General features: G+C 44.6%; 1 long non-coding RNA gene and 1 pseudogene across 1 annotated transcript; one reads left to right on the top strand and one right to left on the bottom strand.

Moving 5' to 3' along the window:
• Window positions 1-23: 23 nt before the first annotated feature.
• On the bottom strand, window positions 24-24,575 carry LOC133744894 (short-chain dehydrogenase TIC 32, chloroplastic-like; annotated as a pseudogene).
• Window positions 13,889-15,130, top strand: LOC133742104 (uncharacterized). Its single transcript, XR_009862361.1, has 2 exons — window positions 13,889-14,489; window positions 14,658-15,130. It is a non-coding gene; the product is annotated as an uncharacterized LOC133742104 (long non-coding RNA).
• Window positions 24,576-26,950: the final 2,375 nt, after the last annotated feature.

Raw genomic sequence — 26,950 nt, 5'->3', positions numbered from 1 at the left:
ATCAAAGATGAAAAGCTTCACTACTACTTTACATTGGTCAAGGTTAAGCTGAAATCCAAGAGTTTGGTAGCTAAATCTGCTCTTTTGCTTGAGAGCTCGGCTTGGCAACATTACAGTCCACAAAGTATTCGCCACTTACTCCCTTGACTTATAGATTCAGTGCCACAAAGCATGTGGTTGCCGCTCCCTGCACAGTTATGTGTTGAGAATATATACATCCCACATGGGAAAAATGGAACATTGTCTATGGTTTTATAAGGGTTTGGGTCACTCATCCATTGCCAATTGGTTTTGGATGTAAACCTCAGATTACTTTATCACCATGTTAAAAATTAAGCGGAAAATTTGAGCAAACAAACACACACACGGCGGACGATTCTGTATACACAATACATTACCTGGGGAATAGACTTAGTGATAAATGCATGCAACACCTTCATAACAGCTGTGTTAAGAAAAATACAGAAGGTGAGTGGATCAGTGATAAATGCACGCAACATCTTCATAACAGTTGTGTCAAGAAAAATACATTACCTGGGGAATAGACAGTGATAAATGCACGCAACACCTTCATAACAGCCTTTTTTGATGTATAAATTGGATTTGGCATTTTGGGTTGTTATGAAATGGTGGCTTAATTAAAGCAAAACACTTTGACCCCATGATGCACTTTCTCTTGGTTGTAATTAGCTTGCAATTGCTTGGTTTGTCTCTTAGTAGGACCATTGCAATCTTTCAAGTTTAAAAAAGCTCTCTGATGTGTAAAGATAATGTTAAAAGTTTGAGAGAAAAATTCAGTCACCGTCCCCAAACTATGCTGCCAAGGCCAATTTGATACCCGAACTCTCAAAAGTACCAATGTGATACCCAAACACGTATTTTGACATCAAGGTGATACTTCCGTCAAAAATTCCTAACGGGCCGTATGTTTGCTGACGTGGCAAGCACGTGGGGTCCTATGTGATATTTTTATCAAGGGCAGAATAGTCTTTTACTACTAACTATTTAAAAAAAAAAAAAAAAATGAAGCACAGAGCTCCATCTCCTCCCCCCCCCCACTCGGTTCTGGTTTTCGGGTTTCTGGGTTTTTATGGCTTTGGAGGCTATCAGTCTCTCTCTCTCTCTCTCCTTCTCTCGACCCCCGTATCCTCTCTCTCACCAACTTCATCCTTGATTTCTTCACTATCCACCATGCCTCCATATCCATAGTACCTATTGGTACTCCTCCACAACCAACCGATCCGGACACCAACATCGACGACGACGATGCCGCCGCAGCCATCGATTTCGAAGATGATAAGGATCACCATCCCCAAAACGACGCCGTTGTTTTCCCACTCGCAACTGCTCCCTAATGGCGAATTGTGAACTAGGGGCAGAGGGGAGTGTAGTCACTCAGATTAAACGACGACGTCGAGGGTTATGAGCGGCTGCTGGCGGAGGTGGCGGAAGTGGTCGAGCGGTCTTGATGGTGGTGGTGGCCATGCGTTCATCGACGGCTTGGGTAAAGATTAGATTTTTTTTTTTTTTTTGTTTTTTGTGGTAAATTCTGGGTGTGTGATATTGAGGATGGTTGATGTTATGGTTATTGGGTTTGTGATTGTGATTGGTGTGTTCACATTGAAGAGAAGCAGAATGGCTAGCTTGTGGAGGGAGGACCAGCCGCCGGGAGGCTCGGAGAAGGCAGCGGAGACAAGATCGGAGACCACGAAGCAATGTTCTAATTGATCTGTCTGGGCTTTTACTTTATGGGTTTTCAATCAATCTCTCTCATGAACATCTCCATTACTTTCTGGGTTTTCAATCGAAGAACCTCAAACTCTTGGTTGCTCTCTTCCTCAAGCAGCAAAGCAGAAATTCTTGGTTATTTTCTGGTTAGATTTCTGATTCTTCAAGGTTAAAGTCTCTCTCTGAAACTCTTGATGAGTTACTGTGTTGAAATTGGAAGTATGTAGCTTCATACTATGCCTCAATTTATATTTAGGGATCAGATTTTAAAATGGCTTTGCTTTTGATTCGAGTCATGCAAAAATCATGTATGTAATCTAGCCGAAATTATTTTTGTTTATGTTGTTTGTATGGAAATTGAATTGCAAAGGTTATGGGGTGAGGCAAGAGGCTGCGGTGGCATACGGTTCTCTTTGTGCTGTGGTTTGTTCAATTCCTATAACTTCAAATGGAAGACAGAACCATGTTATGCTTGGGAGCTTGGTTGACCAGTTCATTGGTTGGGCGCTGCCGTTGCTTAGCAATTTCACCGTGATTAGATTGATCGAGCTATCAAATTGTATTGGCTTGTATTGTACTATTGTATGATTAAAATCATTAAATTGGGGTGGGTGGCTGGTGGTTGATGACGTTGTCAAGTAAGTAAGGAAATGTGGTGGCGGAGTTTGCAGCGGAAGTTGCGGCGGTTTGGCTAGAGGAAAATCCCAAAAGAAGAAGAAGAAGAGAAATGTTAATGCTCAAAGTCTGGCGGTAGCCAAACCTCCGTTTAACGCGGGTCCGGCGGGCGGACCGTTACTCTGTATACCTGGTAATTCCTGCTAGCTGCCAAGTGAAAGACAGGGCGTCAGAGGGAGACCGCGTTGGGCGGTCTTCACTTCTCCGATGCCTAAGTCAGTTGATATATAGACAGCACAGTAATAAATGAGAGTTAATGCGTAATTTAATGAAGGGAGAAGAGAGGACCTTTTATAGGTGAGGAGAGGTCTGATCTTCTCCTTGTTTTCGATGTGGGACTGAAGTGCTTCAGTTCCCAGTTTCAGTAGCTTCTGATGCCGTCTTGGCAGAGTGCGTGGCGGCGCGTCAGCGGTGATCCTGGGGAACGCTTGTGCTCAGGCCGTGGCCCGCCTGGCTGCCTATCTGTGGGTTACTCCTTTGACGATAGTTGGTACCTCTGGCGGTACGATGAGTGTGTCTGATTATAGCTAATTATGCTTTGCAACGTACATGTAGGTACAAGTCCCCCAAGTCCCCAGTCAAGGAGGGCAATCTTGGTTGGGGAGTTGATCGGCGGTATGAAGCGTTTTCTTCCGCTAGACTTTTGCAAAAGCATAATTAGCGTCAGTGCGTTGTCAACCATGGATATTACTGAGCAAACGCTTTATACCCTTTCGGGTGGGCCCCTGCTAGGCCCCCCAGGGAGTCCCTCACTCCCCGGCTAAGATGGACCTCCGGATGGTCGCAAAATTTGTTTGGTGAGGGGGAGCTGCACGGAGCAGAGGGTGTTGGGTAGCGAACCCAATCTTTAGGACCCGAGTGACGGGGGTCAACGTACCTGATCAGGGTCGTCGTAGACTGTTGACTAGTCCCCGTGTCCCGTAGGGACAATCTGACTGTAATGTCGCGTGGCGGTCATTTGTCAGAATGAGGCGTGGCCTCGGGATCCGCCGCTGGCGTGAGTCCCCCCGCTGGTTCACAGCAGTAAACAGCGTCCAGTGGACGTGCTTGGCGTTAATTTATTGAGCTGTACCGCGCTGAACAAAGTACGCGACTTGCCAGATAAAAGAGGTTTCCGCTAGAGGTGTGTAGCGGAAGGTGCCCCGTTTGTATGATGACAAGGGAGAAGTTCCGCGGTTGGGAGACTTCGTGAATAACAGCTAGTGAAAAAGTTCCGCTGGCGGGGTTCCGCCCAGCGGAGATGGTCACTAGGAGAGGACAAGTGAGAAGTTCCGCTGGCGGGGTTTCGCTTAGCGGAGACTCACTTGGAGAAGACAAGTGAGAAGTTCCGCTGGCGGGGTTTCGCTCAGCGGAGACTTACTTGGGGAAGACGAGAAGTTCCGCTGGCGGGGTTTCGCTCAGCGGAGACTCACTTGGAGAAGACAAGCGAGAAGTTCCGCTGGCGGGGTTTCGCTCAGCGGAGACTCACTTGGGGAAGACGAGAAGTTCCGCTGGCGGGGTTTCGCTCAGCGGAGACTCACTTGGAGAAGACAAGCGAGAAGTTCCGCTGGCGGGGTTTCGCTCAGCGGAGACTCACTTGGGGAAGACGAGAAGTTCCGCTGGCGGGGTTCCGCTCAGCGGAGACTCACTTGGAGAAGACAAGCGAGAAGTTCCGCTGGCGGGGTTTCGCTCAGCGGAGACTCGCTTGGAGAAGGGCGTACCCTGGATTGCTTTCGTGATACGCCTTGACACGTGGCAACGTACTAGAGGGTTAGCGTGTGGAGACGCGTCTCCTCAGTCCGGCCGTCTTCTCGTCATTAATGCGAGTAATGATGGAATTCGTAACCGAGGCGACGCCTTGGTTAACCCGGAGGGTTAGTGCGGACGGGGGACACGTGTACGGCTGGGGTGTGATGTCGTTTTCTAGCGGACGGCCCAAAAGCCTCTGACGTTGACATAAAAGGGGGGGAACGTATTGAGAAGGGGGATCAGAAAATCCATTCGAACTGTTTGTCGTCTTCAAGCTCTGCCCAGCCGAGATTTGCGGAGAGTGCCGTGCGTTGGTGGAGTTCTTGTGGTCGGAGAGACGAAAATTCCCGTCGTCGGGGCACAGCGAGTACCAGCACGCCAGAGAGTTCACGACTGAGGTGAGTGTTCTGGTTATCCTTCTCTTTGGTTTCATGTTTTTGTCGATTTATGGGATTGGTGTTTGTGTCTGGTATTGGTGTTTGAACTGGGTTTCTTGATGTTCGTCGGGGGTGTAAGATGAATTTTGAGGGTAGGGGACGGTGTTTAACAGAGAGTTGTCAGTTAGGGTTTTGCTAGATGGTTGAATCTGGGTTGAGGGGGGTTTGTTCATATTTTGGTATTTTCTGGGTAGCTGTTCGTGGTGTTTCTGTTCTATACCTGATATAGGGATAGGTTAGATCCTTCTGTGGGCTAACTGATTTGGGTTTTAGGGTTTTGGGATGGCCAACGTCGTAGAGATCTCGAGCAGTGAGGACTCCGGGTCTGACGTGTCAATCAGTGAGGCGGATAGGGTTTTTATTGACTCGTTGCGTCCGTCTGCCCGTGCAGGAACCTCACTGCCAGAGCCGTTAGACATCGAGCCGCTGCAAACCATACCCTGGGAAGTTGTCATGGGCCGTACGTCGCGTCCGGAGAGTTCTAGGGCAGGTGAGGAGGCTGCTGCGCGGGAGAGTGAGGAGCGGCGAGCAAGTAATAGTGCCGCCAGTGGTTCCGCCGGCGCATGTGGGAGATCGGCGAACTGCTGGCATTTGTGGCAAGATCTTGACACTTGCCGGGCGTCCTCACCAAGCGTAGGCCAAAAGTAGCCCTGTCGCATTGTACGATTGGCCAGGGATCTGGCCCCCGAGTGGTTTCCGCACTCCCCGCCGTGAATTCCTGCCAGCACGAGCTTTCCTTCCTCCGGGGTCAAACAGCGGAGGTTGGGGTGAGTGAACCCCTGGCGGTAAAGTTTGCCATTCTGGATATTGTAGCGGGTTGCTCTTCGCTGAATTTGGCGTGCCTTGACCTTATCCTCTGGTAGTGTGCCGCTGCGCTTGTATGCAGTGATTTCGTCCATCCAGCTGGGGTTGATTTCAATGTTGAAGATCTCTGCCAGGGTCTTCGTGATGCTTGGCTTGTCCAGGCATTCCACCTTTGTGTCCGCTGGACTTTGATGTGGTTGGGCGGTTGCCAGTCTTGCCAGGGAATCAGCCTTGGCGTTCTTTTCCCTGGGGATTTGTGTGATGGTGTGAAAGTTGAACTTTTTGAGCAACGTTTTGACATATCCCAAGTATGCCGCCAGCTGCTGGTCCTTTGCCTGGAAGCTGTCGTTGACCTGGTTAACGACTAATTGAGAGTCGCTGAATATGTTGACGCTGTCAGCCCCCGAGTCAATGGCGAGAAGTAGACCGGCGATCAGTGCCTCGTACTCCGCCACATTGTTTGAAGCTTTGAAGTTGAATTTCAACGCGTACTCCGCGTTCAGTCCCCCGGGTCCTGTTAGGATGACTCCGGCGCCGCTGTCCCTGGTGCTGGCGGATCCGTCCACATGTAGGTTCCAATCTGACTGGAGGGGACTCGCCTCCCCGACGGTTACCACTTCCGCTCCAGGTACCATCTCTATACCGGGTTCAGGCTGACGTTCGGTGAGTTCAGCGATGAAGTCCGCCACTGCCTGGCCCTTTATGGCGGTTCTTGGTTTGTATTCTATGTCGAACTCGCTGAGCTCGATGGCCCACTTGCTGAGGCGCCCCGAGTGTTCAGGGTTCTGCATTACCTGTCTCAGCAGTTGATTTGTTAACACATGGATTGTGTGGGCCTGGAAGTACTGGCGGAGGCGCCTGGCGGCAACGATAAGTGCAAGGGCCAGTTGCTCCAAGGGGGGATACCTTGTTTCTGCTCCGTTCATGCCTCTGCCGGCGTAGAACACCGGGAGCTTATCCTGGCCTTCCCTTCTAACAATTGCGCAACTTACCGCTGATGCAGATACCGCTAGATATATGAATAGGGTTTCTCCTTGGACAGGGACGGAGAGGAGAGGGACTGCCGCCAGATATTCCTTCAGGCCCTGGAACGCCGCCTGACATTCCGGATTCCAGTCGATGACCTTCTTGTGCGTTGTTTTGAGGAGTTTGAAGAATGGGGCACACTTGTCAGTGAGTCGAGAGATGAATCGAGAAAGGGCGGTTAACTTGCCCTGGAGGCACTGGACGTGCTTCTTGTATTCTGGGTCCGCCAGGTCAAGGATGGCCTGGACCTTGTCTGGGTTAGCCTCGATGCCCCGCTCGCTGACAATGTATCCCAGGAATTTGCTAGCGGTGACTGCAAAGAAACATTTTTCCTGGTTGAGGCGCATGCCGTAGGCCAGGAGAATGGTTACTATGATCCTGAGGTTTGCCACATGTCCGCCGGCCTTTATGCTCTTAACTAGCATGTCGTCCACGTAGACCTCGATGATTTTTCCCAGATGCTCCGCGAACATGGCGTTCATCAACCGCTGGTAAGTGGAACCGGCGTTCTTCAGACCGAAAGGCATGACATTGTAGCAGTAGAGGCCTTTGTCGGTGGTGAAGGTTGTGCATTCCTGGTCGCTGTGGTGCATTTTGATCTGATTGTATCCGGAGAAAGCGTCCATCATGCTGAGGAGCTCATGTCCGGCGGTGGAATCGACCAGCTGATCGATACGGGGTAGCGGGAAACTATCCTTTGGGCACGCCTTGTTGAGGTTTTTGAAGTCAACACACATCCGCCACTTGCCGCTGGGCTTTTTGACCATCACCAAATTTGAGATCCACTGGGGATAGACGACTTGGCGGATGAATCCAATGCCCTGGAGTTTGGCGACCTCTTCTCCGATTGCCCGGTATTTTTCTTCATCGAAGGCCCTCCGCTTCTGCTTGATGGGATAAAAAGAGGGTTTGATGGTCAGTTTATGAGTGATAATCTCAGGGGAGATACCCGGCATGTCCGCGTAGGACCATGCAAAGACGGAGGCGTTATGACGTAGGAATTGAATGAGTTCTGCCTCTACTTCTGGATCTAGTTGGGCGCCTATGCGGACTGTCCGCTCAGGGTGTTCGTCCGAGATGCATACAACTTTCAAGGATGTGTCTGGGTTGACCGGCTCCTTCCTCACATACTTCTCCTCCTCATCCCTAGGGTCCTCGAAGATATTTGGTGGCGGTGCCTGGTTTCCCACCGTTAGGACATCATGGCGGCGTGTTGACCGTGCCACAGTCGTTGAATAACACTCGTGTGCCAACTGCTGGCTTCCCCTCACACTGCCTGTGCCGTTAGGCGTGGGGAACTTCAGGAGAAGCATGTACTCGGCGATAATGCACTTAAGCTTGTTGAGCGCCGGTCGTCCGAGGATGGCATTATATGAGCTGAGACAATCAACGATTATAAATTCTGTATGTACCTCCGCCATACACGGATTAGTGCCCATAGTCAACCGCATGTAGTCAGAACCGAGTGGTTGTGTGACGTCACCAGAGAAGCTGAGCAGTGGCTCATGATCCTGGAGCAACTTGTTATTCCGCTTGAGATGGCTGTAACAACCGCTGAAGATGACGTTGACAGCGGACCCGCTATCTACCAATATTCTCCCCACTGAGAACCTACCAAGAATGGCGTCGACCAAGAAGGGGTCATCATGTGGTAGGTGCACCCCGCGCTCTTCCTCCTCAGAGAATGTGATAGGTTCCCAACCAACCTTTGGGACCTTGGCGGATCTCTCGTAACGGATATTGCAGACTTCCTTTGGATGATTAACGCGTGCGTAACGCTTTCTGGCTCTGTGAGACAAGCCCGTGATTGGAGCACCGCCGTCGATTGTGTTAATGCGGCCCAACGTCTCTACGTTGGCGATCACTGGTGGTGGTTGGCGCACCTTGAACTGTTCCATCTTGCCTTCACGGTACAAGGTCTCAATTGCCGTCTTGAGTGCGTTGCAGCTGTTGGTATTGTGGCCGCTGTCCTCGTGGTATTTGCACCATCTGCCGGTGTTTTTGGGTTTGCCCGTCTTTGGGTATTTTGCTGGAGGAGGTGGCGGGATTTGATCCTTGCACTGATTGTATATTTCCTCGTACGAGGTTGTGAGGACCGTGAACACTGCATACCGCTGAGAAGACTCCGTTTGCTTGTTGCGGTTATCTTCCTGGGTTGGGCGGTTGCCCTTGTGGTATTGATCCTTCTGCCGCTTGTTCTGGTAGTGGCCCTGTGGCCATTCCCTCTTCTTGTCAGTTGGTGATGCGGCAGGTGCTTTGTTAACGGTCTCATGCTGACTGGAGGTGGGCTGTGTTGCCTTTGCTGGCGTTGCCGGTGGCGGTGGGACTTCTCCATATGTAATGAATTCTGCCTGGGCGTGAATGACCGCCTCACTCATGATATGGTCATATGCCGCATTTGGATGATTATAGTTGAGGTGATAGAGGAATGGTCCCTTGAGGAGTCCTTGCTTGAAGGCCGCCGATGCCATCGATTTGTCCAGATCGCGGCAATGAGATGCCGCCGCTCGCCACCTTGTGACGAATGCCTTGAGTGACTCATTCTCTCCCTGTTTGACGCTGAACAGCTGACTCGTGTTATGATGTCCGGCGGACAGTAAGATGAACCGGGAGAGGAAGGTATGTGACAGTGCGTTGAATGAGTCGATGGATCCTGGCGGACATTCGAAGAACCAATTCATTGCCTCTCCGTCCAATGTTTCGCTGAACAAGTGGCACAGAGTGGGGTCGTCAAATCCCTTATTGTTGGTGACCTTCTTGAAGGTGTCCATGTGGACGAAGGGGTCGGTTGCACCGCTGTAGTGCGACATCTTTGGAGTTTTTGCGTACGCAGGCCTGATAGCTTGTAGGATTTCAGCGGTGAAGGGTCCCGGTCTGGACGTGAAAAGTGGACTTTGAGTTGACGGCGCGGCGCCCGACTCCGCCCGGACCAGCCTTTGTTCCAACTGCTGCATCCTCTCCAGAATCTGGGCTGTTGCGTCGCCGGCGGGTCCGGCATATGTACTCCGCTGGGTCTGCCTATGCCTTGGCGCAGGCAGACCACCCTCAGTTCTTGCCCTAATTTCCGAGCGGTTGGTGCGTGGTACCGACTCTGCTTCCTGCTCCAACATGAGTTGGGGAATGGGCGGTGGTCCCATCCCTAGTAGTTCAGGGGGGTCCAGCGGGACCTGCATCTGTACAACCGGTTCCGGTCCCAATGTACCAGCGTTGGGATGACTACGCCTTGTACTATGCGAATGCTCGCTCTGTACCGGGTTGGCGGTTCTTTCTAACGTCCTTTTCAGGTCATCAAAACGTGACATCAGCGCAGCCACCTGCTTTTGGGCCTCGGTCTTCTCTCTGCGCTCCTCTTCACGTTCTCTGTTTGCCTTGTGAAGGTCTGCCAGTGCCAACTCGTACATGGCGGCGAGGTCCTGGCCTGGTGGGCGGCTGCTGCCTGGATCCGTCTCACCGCCGGGGTTGGTTGGGGTGTTGAATAGTGCGCGGTTAACACCTACCGCTGGATTGGATGGTTGGGGGATGGCGGACTGGTCTGCCTGCTCATGGGCGTTTCCCCCGCTACCGCTAGTCATGGTAGTTGTGATGGGGTGACCTTTTGTTCAAGGGTTCCCACAGACGGCGCCAATGTTAATGCTCAAAGTCTGGCGGTAGCCAAACCTCCGTTTAACGCGGGTCCGGCGGGCGGACCGTTACTCTGTATACCTGGTAATTCCTGCTAGCTGCCAAGTGAAAGACAGGGCGTCAGAGGGAGACCGCGTTGGGCGGTCTTCACTTCTCCGATGCCTAAGTCAGTTGATATATAGACAGCACAGTAATAAATGAGAGTTAATGCGTAATTTAATGAAGGGAGAAGAGAGGACCTTTTATAGGTGAGGAGAGGTCTGATCTTCTCCTTGTTTTCGATGTGGGACTGAAGTGCTTCAGTTCCCAGTTTCAGTAGCTTCTGATGCCGTCTTGGCAGAGTGCGTGGCGGCGCGTCAGCGGTGATCCTGGGGAACGCTTGTGCTCAGGCCGTGGCCCGCCTGGCTGCCTATCTGTGGGTTACTCCTTTGACGATAGTTGGTACCTCTGGCGGTACGATGAGTGTGTCTGATTATAGCTAATTATGCTTTGCAACGTACATGTAGGTACAAGAAAGAAGAAAAAGAAATGAAAAGAAGAAGAAGAAGAAGAAGAAGAAGAAGAAGAAGAAGAAGAAGAAGAAGAGAAAGAAGAAAAAGAAATGAAAAGAAAAAAAATGAATTAAAAAAGGGTAAATTGGTCATTTTACTTTTTTTGGGGGGCCCACGTGCTTGCCACGCCAGCAAACAGACGGCCCCGTTAGGAATTTTTGACGGAAGTATCACCTTGATGTCAAAATACGTGTTTGGGTATCACATTGATACTTTTAAGAGTTCGAGTATCAAATTGGCCTTGGCAGCATAGTTTGGGGACGGTGACTGAATTTTTCTCAAAGTTTGAAGATTAATTAAAATAGACTTAGTGATAAATGCACGTTACACCTTCATAACAGCTGTGTCAAGAGAAATACAGAAGGTGAGTGGATCAGTAGAAAACCAGACATGAGGAATAGACTTAGTGATAAATGCACGCAACACCTTCATAACAGCTGTGTCAAGAGAAATACAGAAGGTGAGTGGATCAGTAGAAAACCAGACAAATGAGGAATAGACGTAGTGATAAATGCACGCAACACCTTCATAACAGCTGTGTCAAGAAAAATACAGAAGGTGAGTGGATAAGTAGAAAACCAGACAAATGAGGAATAGACTTAGTGATAAATGCACGCAACACCTTCATAGCAGCTGTGTAAAGAAAAACATAGAAGGTAAGTAGATCAGTAGAAAACCAGACAAATCATTCACTGTTAAGAACCCCGATTATCATGAGAATACGAAAGGTGATCAATATTGTAGATGTTGAAGAATATTTGACTTTAGTGTGCCTTGTCAAATTAGGATTACTTTCTATAGTTGTAATAGGAGAGAATGTTATAGATTCCTAGTTCTAGTTAGAATAGGAATCCTTGCACTCCTAGATTATGTACTTGTAATCTCTCTACATCTCTCTTGCATCATACATTCTTAAACACGTTATCAACACGAGTCCTAACCCTGAAACCAAAAAAGCCAAAAACCCAAGAAAAATCTCGCCCTGCTAGCCTCGCTACCACCTGCAGCCCGGATGTGCGTCCCTCCTACCCCACACTAGTCTCGCATGCCCCTGCAGCCCCGCACTCCCCTGTGTCTCGTATTGTAGCCTCGCTGCTAGCCTCACCAACTAGCCTCGCTAGCCTTCGCTTACGAGCCCCTGCGCTGGCCTCCACCCCCGACCTCGCTTTTACGTCGCTAGAGTTGCCTAAGCCTTTGACCTCGCCTCCACCTGCTAGCCTCGCCTCACCGCCATTGCTAACCTCGCCTAAGCCCGCTGTTAGCCTCACTTCAAATACACGCCTGCATCAACACGCGCGTGTTCAAGCTCCAAAACAAACAAGTAAGTTTTAAAATTAAAGTTCTCGGGCTTTCTGTACTTTAATTTTATTTTCTTTTCTTGGGGACTTCCAAATCTCTTCTCCTTCATCCCACCTTTCTTGTAACGTGGTTTTGATTCATAACAGCGGAACCGTGGGGAGTTCACGCTATATACGAACTAAGAGTGTTCGTAAACATTGATATTGACCTTACAAACATCATTATTTTGGTCTAATCCAAAACTTCTTGGAAATCAATTTCTTAGTAGCATAGAAGCTCGGAAATCTTATATCAGTTATCGTGGAAGTTTTTACTCTGATACTAATTTTTTCTCCTTTTCTTTTTCAGGATGTCGAATGACAACGAACAAAAGCTCGACTTTCCTAAGCTTGACTCTTCAGACAATGGTTACCATAGTTGGGTAACTGATATTGGGAGCCATCTTACTGCAAAAGAGATCTTGCCCATAATTCAGGCTCCGAATCCTGGAGTCATATTTGAGCCAACAGCTACTAGAAAGGCTTAAGCTCTCATCTTGATGCAACGACACATGGATGAATCACTCTGATATTAGTACATGTCGATCAACGATCCAAGAGCTCTATGGGTTGCGCTAGAAGAGCGTTTTGGAAATATTCAAGATTTCTTCCTCCCTGACTTGAAGGTGAAGTGGAATGATCTTCGATTCTCTGACTTCAAGTCTGTTTCTGAATACAATTCAGAGGCTCTACGCATCAAATCTATGATGGATTTCTGTGGAGTAAATCTCTAAGAAGAATAGCTAATTGAGAGAACTCTCTCTACCTTCCCCGTCTTAGCACTCTTCATATCAAAGCAATACAGCGGTGAGTACAATGCTGTGTGGATCACGAGGTTTCATCAGCTAATCAATGTTATGTCTGTAGCTGAGAAACATGATAATATCATCATGAAGAATTATAATTGAAGGCCCGTTGGAACTAAGAACATCTAAGAGGCGAATTCTAATGCACCCAAAGGAGGACGTAAGGAGCGAAACCTTAAAGTTAAGGGACAACAAAATGGACGTGTGGGTCCATATGACCGCCCTAAAAAAGAAAGTAACCGCTAAACTGAAGAGCGGACACGTGGCAACATAATCCAACATAGGAGAGGAGGGCGTGGCCCTACTGGCCGTGGTGGTGGCGTCGATCCCCCTAGGGGATGCTAACAACGTGCACAAGTTGCACCTTAATTAAAGGGTGGCAACCATAATGACATTTGTCATAGATGTGGATCAAGTGAGCATTGGTTCAAATAATGCACTGCAAGCAACAAGTTAGTTGCACAATACAAGGAAGTATAGAGACTTGAAAGAGCAAAAAGCCTATGTCGCAGCTGAAGGAGAAGATGGAGATGACAATGACGTCAATCTCACAATAGCATACTTCAAATCTGGCGAAGACATGCACATGGATGCCGCAGATTTTGTTTAGATAGTCTTTTATTTTCCAAGAATTTATGTAATGACAATTATGCCTTAAATCAATAAATGACAATTGTTTTAACTCTTTTCCGACTAGGCTCATCCAATTAATTGTGATGTCTAGGAAATGTTTAATCTGAGCGAAAAGTTTTACAAGAGAGCATAGCTCCACCAAAATCTCGCCTTACCTTACCTGGTCACAACCAAATTAGAGTTAACGAAAAGATTAAGTAATTACAATTTATCTAAGTTTGATTTTAGGATTAAATTCAGTTTACCCCCATGAGGTTTGGGGGTAACTTCATTTCAGTCCCTGTCCTTTCAATTTAATCAGTTTGCCTCTTAAGATCGAGGTCACAATGGGTTCGAGTCACCATGGGGGTAAAAGTGAAATCCTTTGATCCTCTCTAGAAATTAAAAAAAAAAAAAATCAGTTTGCCTCCTGAGCTTTCCAATTTCAATCCGCCGTGTCCAATGTCTCAGGCTCCATCCAAATTTGACGTTAAGTCCAACTTTTAGGGCTAAAACAGTCATTTTAAGACAGAAAAAAAATTTAAGAAAAAAAAATCATTTCTTCTTCTTCCTCAGATCCTCGTCTTCTTCTCTCTCTCTCTCTCTCTCTCATCTCCGATGGGCAGCTCCAAAGAGCCACCCCCTTCCACTCCACTCTACCCGACCCGTCTCCTCTTCTCTCCCCAATTTACCTTTCCACGTACTCCATCTCCCGCCCGGTCAAATTGTCGCGATCCCGATTTTCGATTCCTTTGTCACCCCTGGCTACTTCTCCAAGTCGGCGCCATCTTTCTACAAAAACCGACAAGTGAACATCAGTTTTTGATCCGGACACATATGACCCACCATTTGCTTCTTCCTCAGCGCCAAAGTCAAAGCCTCAGCCGAAAATTTTACTAAAAAGGAGAGGCTAACGGCGATGAAGACGGTTTGGTTACAGATGCAATTGCAGAGCAACAGAATCGGAGCCAGGAGAGTAAAAGAGCCAAGAAATTCGACCAACCCGGATTCCGGAGCCTCGGCTACCGAAACCGATCTGGGGAAGTTCGGGCTATACTACGACGACAGAGTAGGGTTGGGTAAAAGAGCAGTGGAGGTTACCGGGAGGCAGATTCGCTGTGGGGAGGTTCACCGGAGGTAGAAGAGCGGCAGATGTTCACTGATGTAAGCTTTTTCTTATCTGGGTCTCTGATTTTGATTATGATTCTGGTATAAAACTCTGAATTCTTCCATATCTTGATCAAAGATAGGATTTTTGTTATCTAGGCATGTGGGTGTAGTTGTGGTTATTACAAACTGCTATGTCAAAGTTTAGGGATTTTTCGTTTGCAGATTTTGGGTATTGGTGGAATGCCTACATGATGAAGTTAGGGTATTGGAGTTGCCCATCGGAGCTCAGAGAGAGAAGGTGGTAGGCAGGTATGGATTTGTGCAGGGTAGTAGAAGATTAGGATGTAAGGGGGGCGGTGATTTTGGTTGCCGGAGATCGAAGAAGAAGAAGAGGAAGATGAGATTGATTTCTAAGCCGGGGATACAAGCGTAATTTTGCCCTCAAGCTTGGGTCCACGTCAGCAGTTAATGTCCAATTTGGACGGAACTTGAGACATTGGACACGGTAGATTGAAATTGGAAAACTCAGGGGGAAACTGATTAAATTGAGAGTACAGGGACTGAAATAAAGTTACCCCCAAACCTCAGGGGGTAAACTGAATTTAATCCTTGATTTTATTATTTTGGATTAGATTTTGGTCAAGAAACTGTGATGTAATCATTGGCTACTATTAATAAAGTATTGATTCATTTTAGGGAAATTCGTCCAAACAGTGTCTGAACTTTTCCAGACTATTAATTTTCATACCTATACTTTGAAAAATGTCATAATGGTACCTGAAGTTTTGGCCCCGACCTAATTTCTGTACCTAGCAACAGTAAAGTCGTCAAGGGTGTTAAATTTTGAGGGGTAAATCTGGAACTTCAGGTATTCTCAAGGGAAAATCTTCTAAACAGTGTCTGAACTTTTCCAGACTATTAATTTTCATACCTATACTTTGAAAAATATCAAAATGGTACCTGACGATTTAAGCCTGACCCAATATTCATACCTAGGAACAGTAAAACGGTTGACTCCGTTGAACAGTACCAGAAAAGTATGCCAATAACTACCATGCCCAATACGAGATTCAAATACCAATATCAACATGGTATACCTAGATCTAAATATTCATATACCCGTATCCAGAAGAACTCAGGAAGATACGCGTACGATGCCAGACCACCGCCAACAGCCGTGCTCAGACCCATACTTGATCGGAACCCGACCTTCATCTACATCGACGACCTGAATTCGGAATCGTCCTCCGACACCCCAGAACCTGACTTAGGGTCCCGCGTCAAGGCTTTCTAGCAGATTGCCCAAACTACGACATCCCGTTTTGACAGAGATCGGAATCGCTTCGCCATTCCATTTCCGACAGAGATCGGACCCAGACTTGACCCAAAGTGGAATTACCAAAATTTCAGATTCCTTTGTTATTAGACTCGTCGGATTCCAACCTAAAGCATTGAAATTTCCTTGTGCATCCACCCAAATAATCTCCATGATTCCAATTATCTGGTGAACTAGGCTTAAAACCAAGCAAACACTTGCAAACCAAACCATTTTTGCTGTTATAGCTACCAAAATTTCCACATGCATCTACCTAATCACGACTTTTCTTTCCTTCTTCTCTGTTGTCTTCTCCCAAACCCATCAAAAAAAGAAAAATTGAAATTGATTTCAGCTGCAAATAATTGAATTTGATTTTTTGGATTGTGGGTTTTGGGATTTTTGATTGAAATCGAAGCAGAGAAGATGCTGGAGAAGATCGCGTTGCCGGCGAAGCCATCACTGAGAGGGAATAATTGGGTGGTTGACGCCTCACATTGTGGATTCGATCTGTACTAGCGAATTCCAACATATCTTCTAGTACCAGAGCTTCTGTTAGGAGTAAAGAACCCGAGTTCAATTTTTTCTCCTGATAGAAAACTGAGGTAGGTAGCTGAGTTCTGCGGCTCTCAACTGCTTTGGAATCAACTCCCATATTCGAAGTTGCGATCGGATCATACATCTATAGATGTAAGACGAAGACCTTTGACTTCGAGGTCTGGGGGGCAATGTTTGAACCCAACGGTAGTTATTGGCATACTTTTCTGGTACTGTTCAACGGAGTCAACGGTTTTACTGTTCCTGGGTATGAATATTGGGTCGGGCTTAAATCGTCAGGTACCATTTTGATATTTTTCAAAGTATAGGTATGAAAATTAATAGTCTGGAAAAGTTCAGACACTGTTTGGAAGATTTTCTCTTCATTTTATTGAATGTCTTGGACATATTTTTAAGGGGAATTTGATTATACACCCAAATTGACACACCTCTTTTAGAATAAACTCATCCATAAGAGTGTTTTAATATACACCCAAACCAATTAATTAGGTTTATGCAAAATAAAAAAACCTATTAAATAGAATAAATAATAAAACCCAATGTTGTTAAGAATTACTAAAGCTGCCACTATCAAATTTCCCATTCACCTATTAAATAGGATTGATAATAAAATCCAGTAATGTTGCCGATGGAAGTCGATCATGAAACGGCTGCCCATAGACGTCGCCCCAGAATTACTTAACCCTTGATTTCAGCAATTGAAAATTCTCCTCTGGGTTGGAGGTTACGTAATCTTCACATTAAAAAGTCTAATATGTACATTCAAAGCTGGTGTCAATATCTCTACAAGCTTGTGATATAAATGGATTGCACAATCAGATGTTGGTGGGTTGCCTGTGTTCAACAACATATCCGATTGGTACGGTTCATGAGTATTGTGGTTGCTACCTATTCAAAAGGTGTGTGTGCTCCTGACGAAGAGGTATTTGTTTTGTGATGGTTCTAGGTTTTTGATATTGAGTAGGTATGATAGACTATACAAGTTCTTGATTGCAGGTATGATTAATATGCTCCGAGTAACAAAGTGGTTGAGAATGAGAATCAAATTTCAATGAACCTGAGGTCGAGGTCTAAATGCAAAAAACCCCTTATTTTAGCCGACTTCATCACTGAGAGGACCAAGAAAGGAAAAGCAAAAGCTGAAATTGTTAAGAAGGACGATGATGATTTTGTCGTACAATCGCCTTCCAAGAAAAAGAAGACCCAACAGTAGCTCAAAACATAGGTGTTTGGAGACTACGGGTTGGTAAGTGCATGACGATTCCTGATGCAAAGAGGCTTAAGGTTTATTTGGCGAAAAGAGAGAACAAGTAAGTGGTACAATTATGGATAAAAATGGGATACCCTTTTTATGAGTTCCTATTCAAGTTGGTGTCTCCGTATCACATAGGGTTCGTACCTCTTCATGAGAAGGTTGCTGTATATGTTTGCATTATGTTGTGCTGTAACCGGTGAAAGTTGGTATGTATGCATGTAGGTCGCCCCTGTGGCATGGAGTGAAGTCAGGAGTATTTGTTAAGGATGTACTAGCCATCTTGAATGAGGAAGCTGTCGGTGTGCAGGTTGTTGTGTGCATAGTTATCTACTGAAGCTGCGATTGATTTATTTGCCTGTGTTATAGAAGCATGTTACCATATTTATTTTCCTGTGTTATAGAAGCATGTAACCATATTTCCTCACATATATCCTTATATGTAGTGTGACTATAAATTGGAAATGCTAATGTTTTTGAATCAAAGCTGGTCCTTGCAATGATTGCACCCTCTAGATGAATAACATGGACCCTATTATGGAAAATTAATGAACATGGAATATTGATTCTATACCTACGCCTATTGGAATGGGGAATCAAATTTCATTCAAAAAAAGGGAAAAAAAGAAAAGCAAAATGACATACCTTGATGAGAGGATGTTTAATCACTACATGATAAGAATACCTCCACAAAAGGATGTTTAATCAGATTGAGAAATTATCTACGAAATCTAATAGGAATATCTACACAACCACATCTACTTAAAAATGGCAAATATAAAGATCAAATCTGAAAGGAAGAGATATACAATAATTAAGGCAATTAATCTTTTTAAATAAGGAATATCTACACAAACATATCTCCTAAAATATGACATTAGTTACATACAATAATTAAGGCAATTAATCATGTTGACATATTTAATAATAGGATTATCTACACAAACATATCTACTAAAAAATGGAAAATATATAGGTCAAATCAGAAAGGAAGAGATATACAATAATTAAGGCAATTAATCGTTTTTAAATCAGGAAAAATAAATTGATGGTATTAAATTCTAATTTGTGTTTATAACTGATGCCATATTTAAATTAAAAAAAAAACACCTATATTTGAGGAATATTTTCCTTTTTCGACGAGAAGGGTAAAATAGTCAAACTAAAAAAATGAGAAAAAAAAACTTAATTATAGACTTAAAACCTATACGATAGGTTTAATTATATGAATGGGTGTAGATTAAAAGAAAACATATGATTGGGTTTCTCTTAAAATGAGCTTCATTTTTTGGGTTTTTTTCTAATTTTCTCTATTTTTAATTTCGAACATTATTATTTTTAGGTTTGTTTCCCCGGAGAGCTAGAATCCCTGCGGACAGTATTACTACGCAGGCTATTCTCCGACATAGGCAATTATTCCTTGAGATAATGCCTACTCGATCTTCTGTGACTACGATGGCAGGGTCATTTAAATTGATTTATGGTCGAGGTTTAGCTCAATTCTTGTTGCCCAATGAAACAATCATTAATATCACCGAAGCTCTATATACTTTTAGAGTTGGAAAAACTCTCTTGAGCTTTAAAGATATAAGAGTCAATGGTTTTCATGTTGAAACACATTGTGAGAATGGACAAGAGTTCCTTTGCATCACCTCTAATGACTACAGACGAAAATGAATATTAAAGAAACTTATGCGTCGCTCTAGTGGGTTATATATAACCACTATTCAAGTAATTGAATCCAACAACGTCGTAAGAGATGACCTTTGGGATTCTGACACATATAGGCTTTGACATGACCATTTGAGACATCCAGGTTGTGACATGATGATCCGTATATTAAAAACTTCACATGGACATCCTTTCTTCAGAACGAAGAGAAGTAAGAATCAAAAATTGATTTAAGGAGAGACAGGGACCGCCGCCGCGCCTCAGGGTGCGGCTGCCGTCCACCACAGGCCTGCTAACGCGGGCGCCTCCTACCCCCTGTGGGAAAATGATGGCTTTGACGCCATGTATGGAGATTTGACTCCTCTCTTTACTTCTCAAGTCAATTGTGACTTTATGGCTCAACCAAAATCCACATTGGTTGCTTTTAAGACCCATCTTTCATTTTGCAAAGCCTGCTCTTTAGCAAAATTAGAATCGAGACCATCTATGCAAAGGACACTAAGGAAAATATTCTATTCTTACAAAGAATCCAAGGTGATATTTATAGACCTATTCAACCACTTTGCTGACCATTTAGATATTTTATGATGTTGGTTGATACATCGACACGCTGATCACATGTCGTGCTCTTGTCCACATGGAATGCTACTTTTGCTAAACTGCTAGCCCAAATTACAAAGCTACGGGTTCATCACTCGGATCATTCTATTAAGTTAATACGTCTTGACAATACTGGGGAGTTTACATCAAATTTTTTTTAATGATTATTGCATGTCCATTGAGATTGAAGTTGAACATCCAATTCCTCGTGCTTATACCCGAAATGGTCTCACAGAAACTGTCATCAAAAGACTTCAAATGGTTGCAAAGGCATTGGTTATGCACACCAATCTCCCTGTTTCTGCTTGAGGCTATGCAATATTGCATGCAGCTGTGCTTATTCGTCTGAGGCCCACTGCCACCCAACTCTTTTTTACGTCCCAGAAGGTGACTGGGTATGAGCTTGATGTCTCACACTTAGGCATTTTTGGGTGTGTAGTTTATGTGCCAATTGCGCCGCCATAGCGTACTAAAATGGGTCCTCAAGGACGATTAGGCATTTATGTTGGATATGATTCTTCAACCATCATCATCTATACAGAAACTTTGACAGGGGTCTCTTTACCGCTAGATTTGCGGATTGTCACTTTGATAAGATCGACAGTCTTCCCATCGTTAGGAAGAGAGAAGAACACTACTGTTCAACAGAAACGACATGAATTGTCATGGTCTGTCCCCACTTTGTCTCATCTTGATCTCCGAACCGCACAGTCTGACACTAAAGTGCAGAGAATTCTCAATCTTCGGAACGTAGCAGATTCGATGCCTGATGCGTTTACTAATATCGCTAAAGTGACAAGATCACATATACCTACTGCAAATGTGCCTGTAAGGATTAATGTTCCCACAAAGGGAGGACATAACGTCTCCATACCTGAGTGTGGGCACGGCGCCGCCGTCGCTCATGATGATGGCGCTGTGGCTCAGGCCATGCCTCTTGCCAGGAAGCGCGAGAGGCCCATAGGTTCGATGGATGCTCGCCCAAGAAAGAAAACGAGTTTGACACAACCCAATCCATTAATCATCAACACTAACAATCCGTCTCATGAGAATACTTCGGATTATGGTTATGTCCAAGAGACATCATTGGGGGATGCTCCAATGTTAGAACCAACTCCAGAGAATAGAGAGATCTTTATGAATTACACTAGCGTACATGAGATGAACTTCAATTACCCAAATCAAGTGGCTCTAAACCACGATGCGTGTTTTCAATAAGGTTAAAACACTCACTATATGGATTGAAACAATCTGGACGGATGTGGTATAACCGTCTAAGTGACTACTTGATTGGAAATGGATATGTCAACAATGAATTATGCCCATGCGTATTCATTAAAAGGACAAGTTTCGAATTTGCAATTGTAGTTGTATATGTCGATGACATGAACCTAATTGAAACTGTAGATGAGTTAAAGAAAACTGCTCAGTATTTGAAATCCGAATTTGAGATGAAAGATCTTGGGAAAAAGCAATTTTGTCTCAGATTAGAACTCGAGCACCGTAATGATGGGATTTTAATCCATCAGTCAGCGTATACTAAGAAAATATTAAGGCGCTTTAATGATGATAAAAAGAAGCCCCTGAGTATTCCCATGATTGGCCGAAGTTTTGAGCCTGGAAAAGATTCCTTTAGTCCAAAGGATGAGGACGAAGATGTGTTAAGAGGCTGAAGTGCCCTATCTAAGTGCAATAGGTGCGTTATTGTACTTAGCACAATTCATAAGACCGGGCATCTCATTCGCTGTGAACTTGTTAACTAGACATAGCTTTGTGCCTACATGTCGCCATTGGACTGGTGTAAAGACAATCTTTCTATACTTAAAGGGTACGATAGATATGAGCTTGTTTTATCCTTATAGAGAGAAAAGAAAGGATGAAAGAATGGGTTCAGACCCCATTGGCCCGAAGGCCGCCGTCCCCATTGCCGTGATAGGCCACGCCGCCTCCAAGAGTGGTCGATGTCACCTTCCTCCCTTACATCAAAACGATGGCGCGTATCTCTCTGACACTCACAAATGTTGCTCCCAAACTAGTAATGTCTTTACCATGGGAAGCACTGCGATATTTTGGAGGTCTACAAAACATACCCTTGTTGTTAAATCTTCGAATCATGCAGAGATTATTGCTCTACATGAACCAGTGCGTGAATGGATATGGCTAAGGTCTATAGTTGGACATATTCGAAGATCTTGTGGTTTAAAGTCTACCACAGATGAACCTACATGCATTTATGAGAATATGCAGCTTATATTGAACAAATGAAGTTAGACTTCATCAAGGGCGACAACACCAAGCATATATTGCCTAAGTTCTTTTATAACCAGCAACAACAAACACTTCTAAAGATTGAAGTAAATCAAATCCGATAAGAGGATAATATAGCGGACTTATTTACTAAGTCATTACCTAAATCTCCCTTCGAGAAGCATGTGCAGAGTATTGGAATTCAAAAATTATCCGAACTCCCACTTGTAGTAATCAAGGGGAGATGTCGACATCAGGGGGAGGTATGATGTCTACATGTTTGATCTCGAAGAGTGAAGGATGTGTTGTACTCTTTTTCTCCTCCTCGAGGTTGTTTTTGTCCCACAGAGTTTTTATTACTCGAGTAAGGTTTTTAACGAGGCAACATTTGAAGCGTTATGTCGTCACCAGTGACACCCTGTTTGAGAGACACAAGGGGGAGTGTTGAAGAATATTTGACTTTAGTGTACCTTGTCAAACTAGGATTACTTTCTATAGTTGTAATAGGAGAGAATGTTCTAGATTCCTAGTTCTAATTAGAATAGGAATCCTTGAACTCCAAGATTATGTACTTGTAATCCCTATATAGGGCTCCTGTTATCAATGAAAGACACACCAATTCTCTCTACAATCTCTCTTGCATCCTACATTCTTAAACAGTAGAAACTGATTACAATCATCACTGTAGGGAATTTTCCTAAAGAATCAAATGACACTGATAAAGTAGAGAAGATGAAACTTACAGTGTAAAAAGTTATCATAGCGCATAAGATTGGTGAGAATTGCTCCAGGGTGAACTGCTAATGCTGTTATCTTGACTCCTTCTTCCTGTTTAGTTAGTTTTCCCAACATATACCAAGTTTCCAAGAGGTACACATTTTTATAGATGATATACATGTTTTCCCAACATATACCAAGTCACCAAGAGGTACACATTTTCATAGATGATATACATGTTTTCCCAACATATACCAAGTCACCAAGAGGTACACATTTTCATAGATAATATACGTTTGATTGACTACGTACTTTAGGCGCGCAATTGAATACCTTGACCTGTTAAGCTTTTTAGCATGCAATATGTTTGCAAGTTTGGATTGTCCATAAGCATAGTATTTGCTGTATCTGTAAATTCGCAAGTAAAAAAGGACAGATTATTGACATGTATATATGTCTACAAAGGCACCTCAATTTAAAAGAGAAGCCTAGAGAGGATTCATCAAAACGATGCTGCCAAAGTTTTACTTTGATTCATCATTAATTGCATCAAAACTAATTCCTTCGCGGTAGCTGTATTGATGGCCAAGTGATGATAAGTTAACAAATCTTCCCTCAATGTTCCTTTCTCTTGAGGTGTTTTTCATGGTCTCCAACAGAAGATCCGTCGGAAGAAAATGACCTAAAGGTTGGATGGAAATAACAGTAACCAAAAAACAGAACAAAGAAAACTTATGCATTGGCCTACACCTACAGGACAAAATCCAAAAAAATTGCTAGGTAGCAGTAGCACACCTAAATGGTTTGTTGAAAACTGGAGTTCAATGTTGTCTTGAGAAAGCTTGAATGGGCTTGCCATAACCCCTGCATTGTTACTTTCAACATAGAAAAGATTCAATTTATTCTTAGTTTCAAGTACCACAACTATAGAAGTATGTTCTGTTTATATAAGCTTTCCACTGCAATCTATGCATACATGAGAGTTAGAGCTAGCGCCAACAAACAGATTAGCTTAACATACAATTAGACATTGTTGATCTATTCCTTATAGTTCAAGATTTTAGGGGCCAGCAGCTGTCGATTATGGCATCAGAAGTTCAGAACACTCATCACTTATATTCATGTTAACTTGCAAGTACATTATCTACATTGTTTAACAGAACATACTGAATGGAAACTCTTCGAGTGGCAGTAATAACAATGGCAATATATGTTGGTTTGTGGCTTAAATTAATAAGCCCATCAATTATCTTTTGGAATTAAGCCCACATAATTAACCTAATCCTATTAGGTTTTGGAGTTTGCCTTATGCACATATAAATATATGCACATATAAGAGAGAATCGAAGCCATTAGTGCTTCGAAAGCCGCGCACTCGACCCGGTTGAAATTTCATTTTTCGGCCACCTCTGACGAAAAAACCAATTGCATCTTGAAGCCCATTCACCGTACTTCAAACCCTCCAAATGGTGCAGCTTTAGTTGATCGGAGTGAGGAGGTTTGAGGGCTAGAAGAAATCGGGATTCGCAAGCTTTGTAGGGAAATTGCCTCCTCCTTTGAAATCTGATTTTGTTGTAGCTATGAAAGATGTTGGGCTTGTTGTTGTGAATCTTTTGGCACCGATGTTACGAACCAATTCAGGGTCGGAGGTGGCGGAGCTTGTGGGGGCGTGTCCAGCCACTTCAGGCCTTCTATTTTGGTCTGTTATGGAGAGCTTATTATTACGAGCATGTGGATATAGTTTGGTAGCCATAACGATGAACTTTGGGATCGACTCCATTTTTCGATAGGTTGTTATAGTTATCGAATCAACGTAACCTATGAAATTTAAGCGCATTCTAATATGATTTCGAGCTTTCGACGAATTATCATTTTTAGGGTTTCAATTTTATTATCGTCAATTTATTTTTCATTCTCAAAAACCGTGATTCATAGTATCAATTTGCTCAGAACAATGTGTAGATCGAGCTCAAGGAGGAATTCGTAGGACGGTCATCATATCCGCAATTCAGTGAGTGGACATTTGTTTTTAAATTAGGGAAAAATTCACCAACGGTGTCTGGACACTTAGGGGACTTTCAGAATGATACCTGAACTTACAAAGTTATCAATGTGATACCTGGACTCATTTTTTTGTATCAACATCGTACCTATGACCAATTTTCGTAACGGCTCCGTGACGGAAATTGACCGTAGGTATCACATTGATACGAAAAAATGAGTCCAGGTATCACATTGATAACTTTGTAAGTTCAGGTATCATTCTGAAAGTCCCTAAGTGTCCAGACACCGTTGGTGAATTTTTCCCAATTTTGCACGTGCGATGCACGTGAGTCACTTAATGAAGACAAAATGACCGATTTACCCTCAAATTCTTTCTTTCTTTTCTTTTCTTTTTTTTCTTTATTCTTTCTTTCTTTCTTTCTTCTTCTTCTTTTCTGGTTTCTTCTTCCCCTTATTTGAATCATCAAGATTCAAATCATCTTGCTCGTCCGATTCCCACCGCCGATCGCTGATCAAACACCGCCGCTGCGTCTCAATCCACCTTCATGCACCACAGATGTTTCTGGTTCCTCCAACTTCAAATCCTATAGCAAATTGAAATTGTGCATTGAGGCTTCACCGCTCACTCCGAGTTCATCCCCGTCGCCGCCACCAATGACTTGACCACCACCACTCTCGTTCTCTCCTCCGACCCCCTTTTATACACCATTGATCAGAAACTCAGACTCCGCCAGCCTTCCACTCTCAAATCACAACTCCAATCCCACCCCTTCATCCTCTCCTTCGTTCCCGACATGCAACACCACCTCCACACCATCCTCACCTGCAACTTCATCGGTTTAGCCGAAAACTTCGGCCTCTAGCCCAACTTCGATCAGAGGCAATTTTAGGCAGACAAAGATTAACAACTTCGGCCTCCACACCATCCTCACCTGCAGAAAAATCGAGCTGTTCTTATTCACCAGCTTCGCCACTCCGCTGCTACCCACCATTGTGCCTCGCCGATTAGTAGACAAAGAACTCGGAGCCTCCACCATCGAGAAATTGAGGCTCACGTTCTGCGTGTCTTGCGCGGCGGATATCGGCCTCGTCGGAGAAAATGTTGTATGAACATAAATTTAGTTTGGGTTCCACGGTGGCAGCTAGTCAAGCTCGTTGATTGCGGCCTTGGCTTTCTTGATTAGCCAATCGACGACCTTGCTAGGCTGGTCGTATCCAAGCCGGTCCTGCATGTCGTAGAATTGAATGGCGGTGTGGGCGACGAGCCGGATGCTGCGGTCCCTGGGGCCTTTGGTGGTGCAAACCTTGCTGTGGCGGTCCTTCCGGTCGGTGGCCCTTAGAATGTGGCATTGAGCCTCCACAATTTTGCTAGCGGTGGAGGAAGAAGCAGTCCTTATCCCCAAACCCAATCGAGAAGCAGCGGAGGACGACGTTGTTGTGCGGTGGTGGAGGTTGTTGTGGTCAAGTCATTGGCGATGGCGCGGGGATGAACTCGGAGTGAGTGGTGAAGCCTCAATGCACAATTTCAATTTGCTATAGGATTTGAAGTTGGGGGAACTAGAAACATCTGTGGTGCATGAAGGTGGATTGAGACGCAGCGGCGGTGTTTGATCGGCGATCGGCGGTAGGAATCGGACGAGCAAGATGATTTGAATCTTGATGATTCAAATCAGGGGAAGAAGAAACCAGAAAAGAAGAAGAGGAAAGAAAGAAAGAAAGAAAGAAGAATAAAAAAAAAAAAAAAAGAAAAGAAAGAAAGAATTTGAGGGTAAATCGGTCATTTTGTCTTCATTAAGTGACTCACGTGCATCGCACGTGCAAAATTGGGAAAAATTCACCAACGGTGTCTGGACACTTAGGGACTTTCAGAATGATACCTGAACTTACAAAGTTATCAATGTGATACCTGGACTCATTTTTTCGTATCAATGTGATACCTACGGCCAATTTCCGTCACGGAGCCGTTACGGAAATTGGTCATAGGTACAATGTTGATACGAAAAAATGAGTCCAGGTATCACATTGATAACTTTGTAAGTTCAGGTATCATTCTGAAAGTCCCCTAAGTGTCCAGACACCGTTGGTGAATTTTTCCCTTTAAATTATTATGCATGCAGTATTATTTTCCGAATACTAATTCATCGTACTTAT

Source organism: Rosa rugosa, chromosome 4, assembly GCF_958449725.1.
Source record: "Rosa rugosa chromosome 4, drRosRugo1.1, whole genome shotgun sequence".
Classification (NCBI taxonomy): Eukaryota; Viridiplantae; Streptophyta; class Magnoliopsida; order Rosales; family Rosaceae; genus Rosa; species Rosa rugosa.
This window is presented reverse-complemented; position numbering and strand designations above follow the sequence as displayed.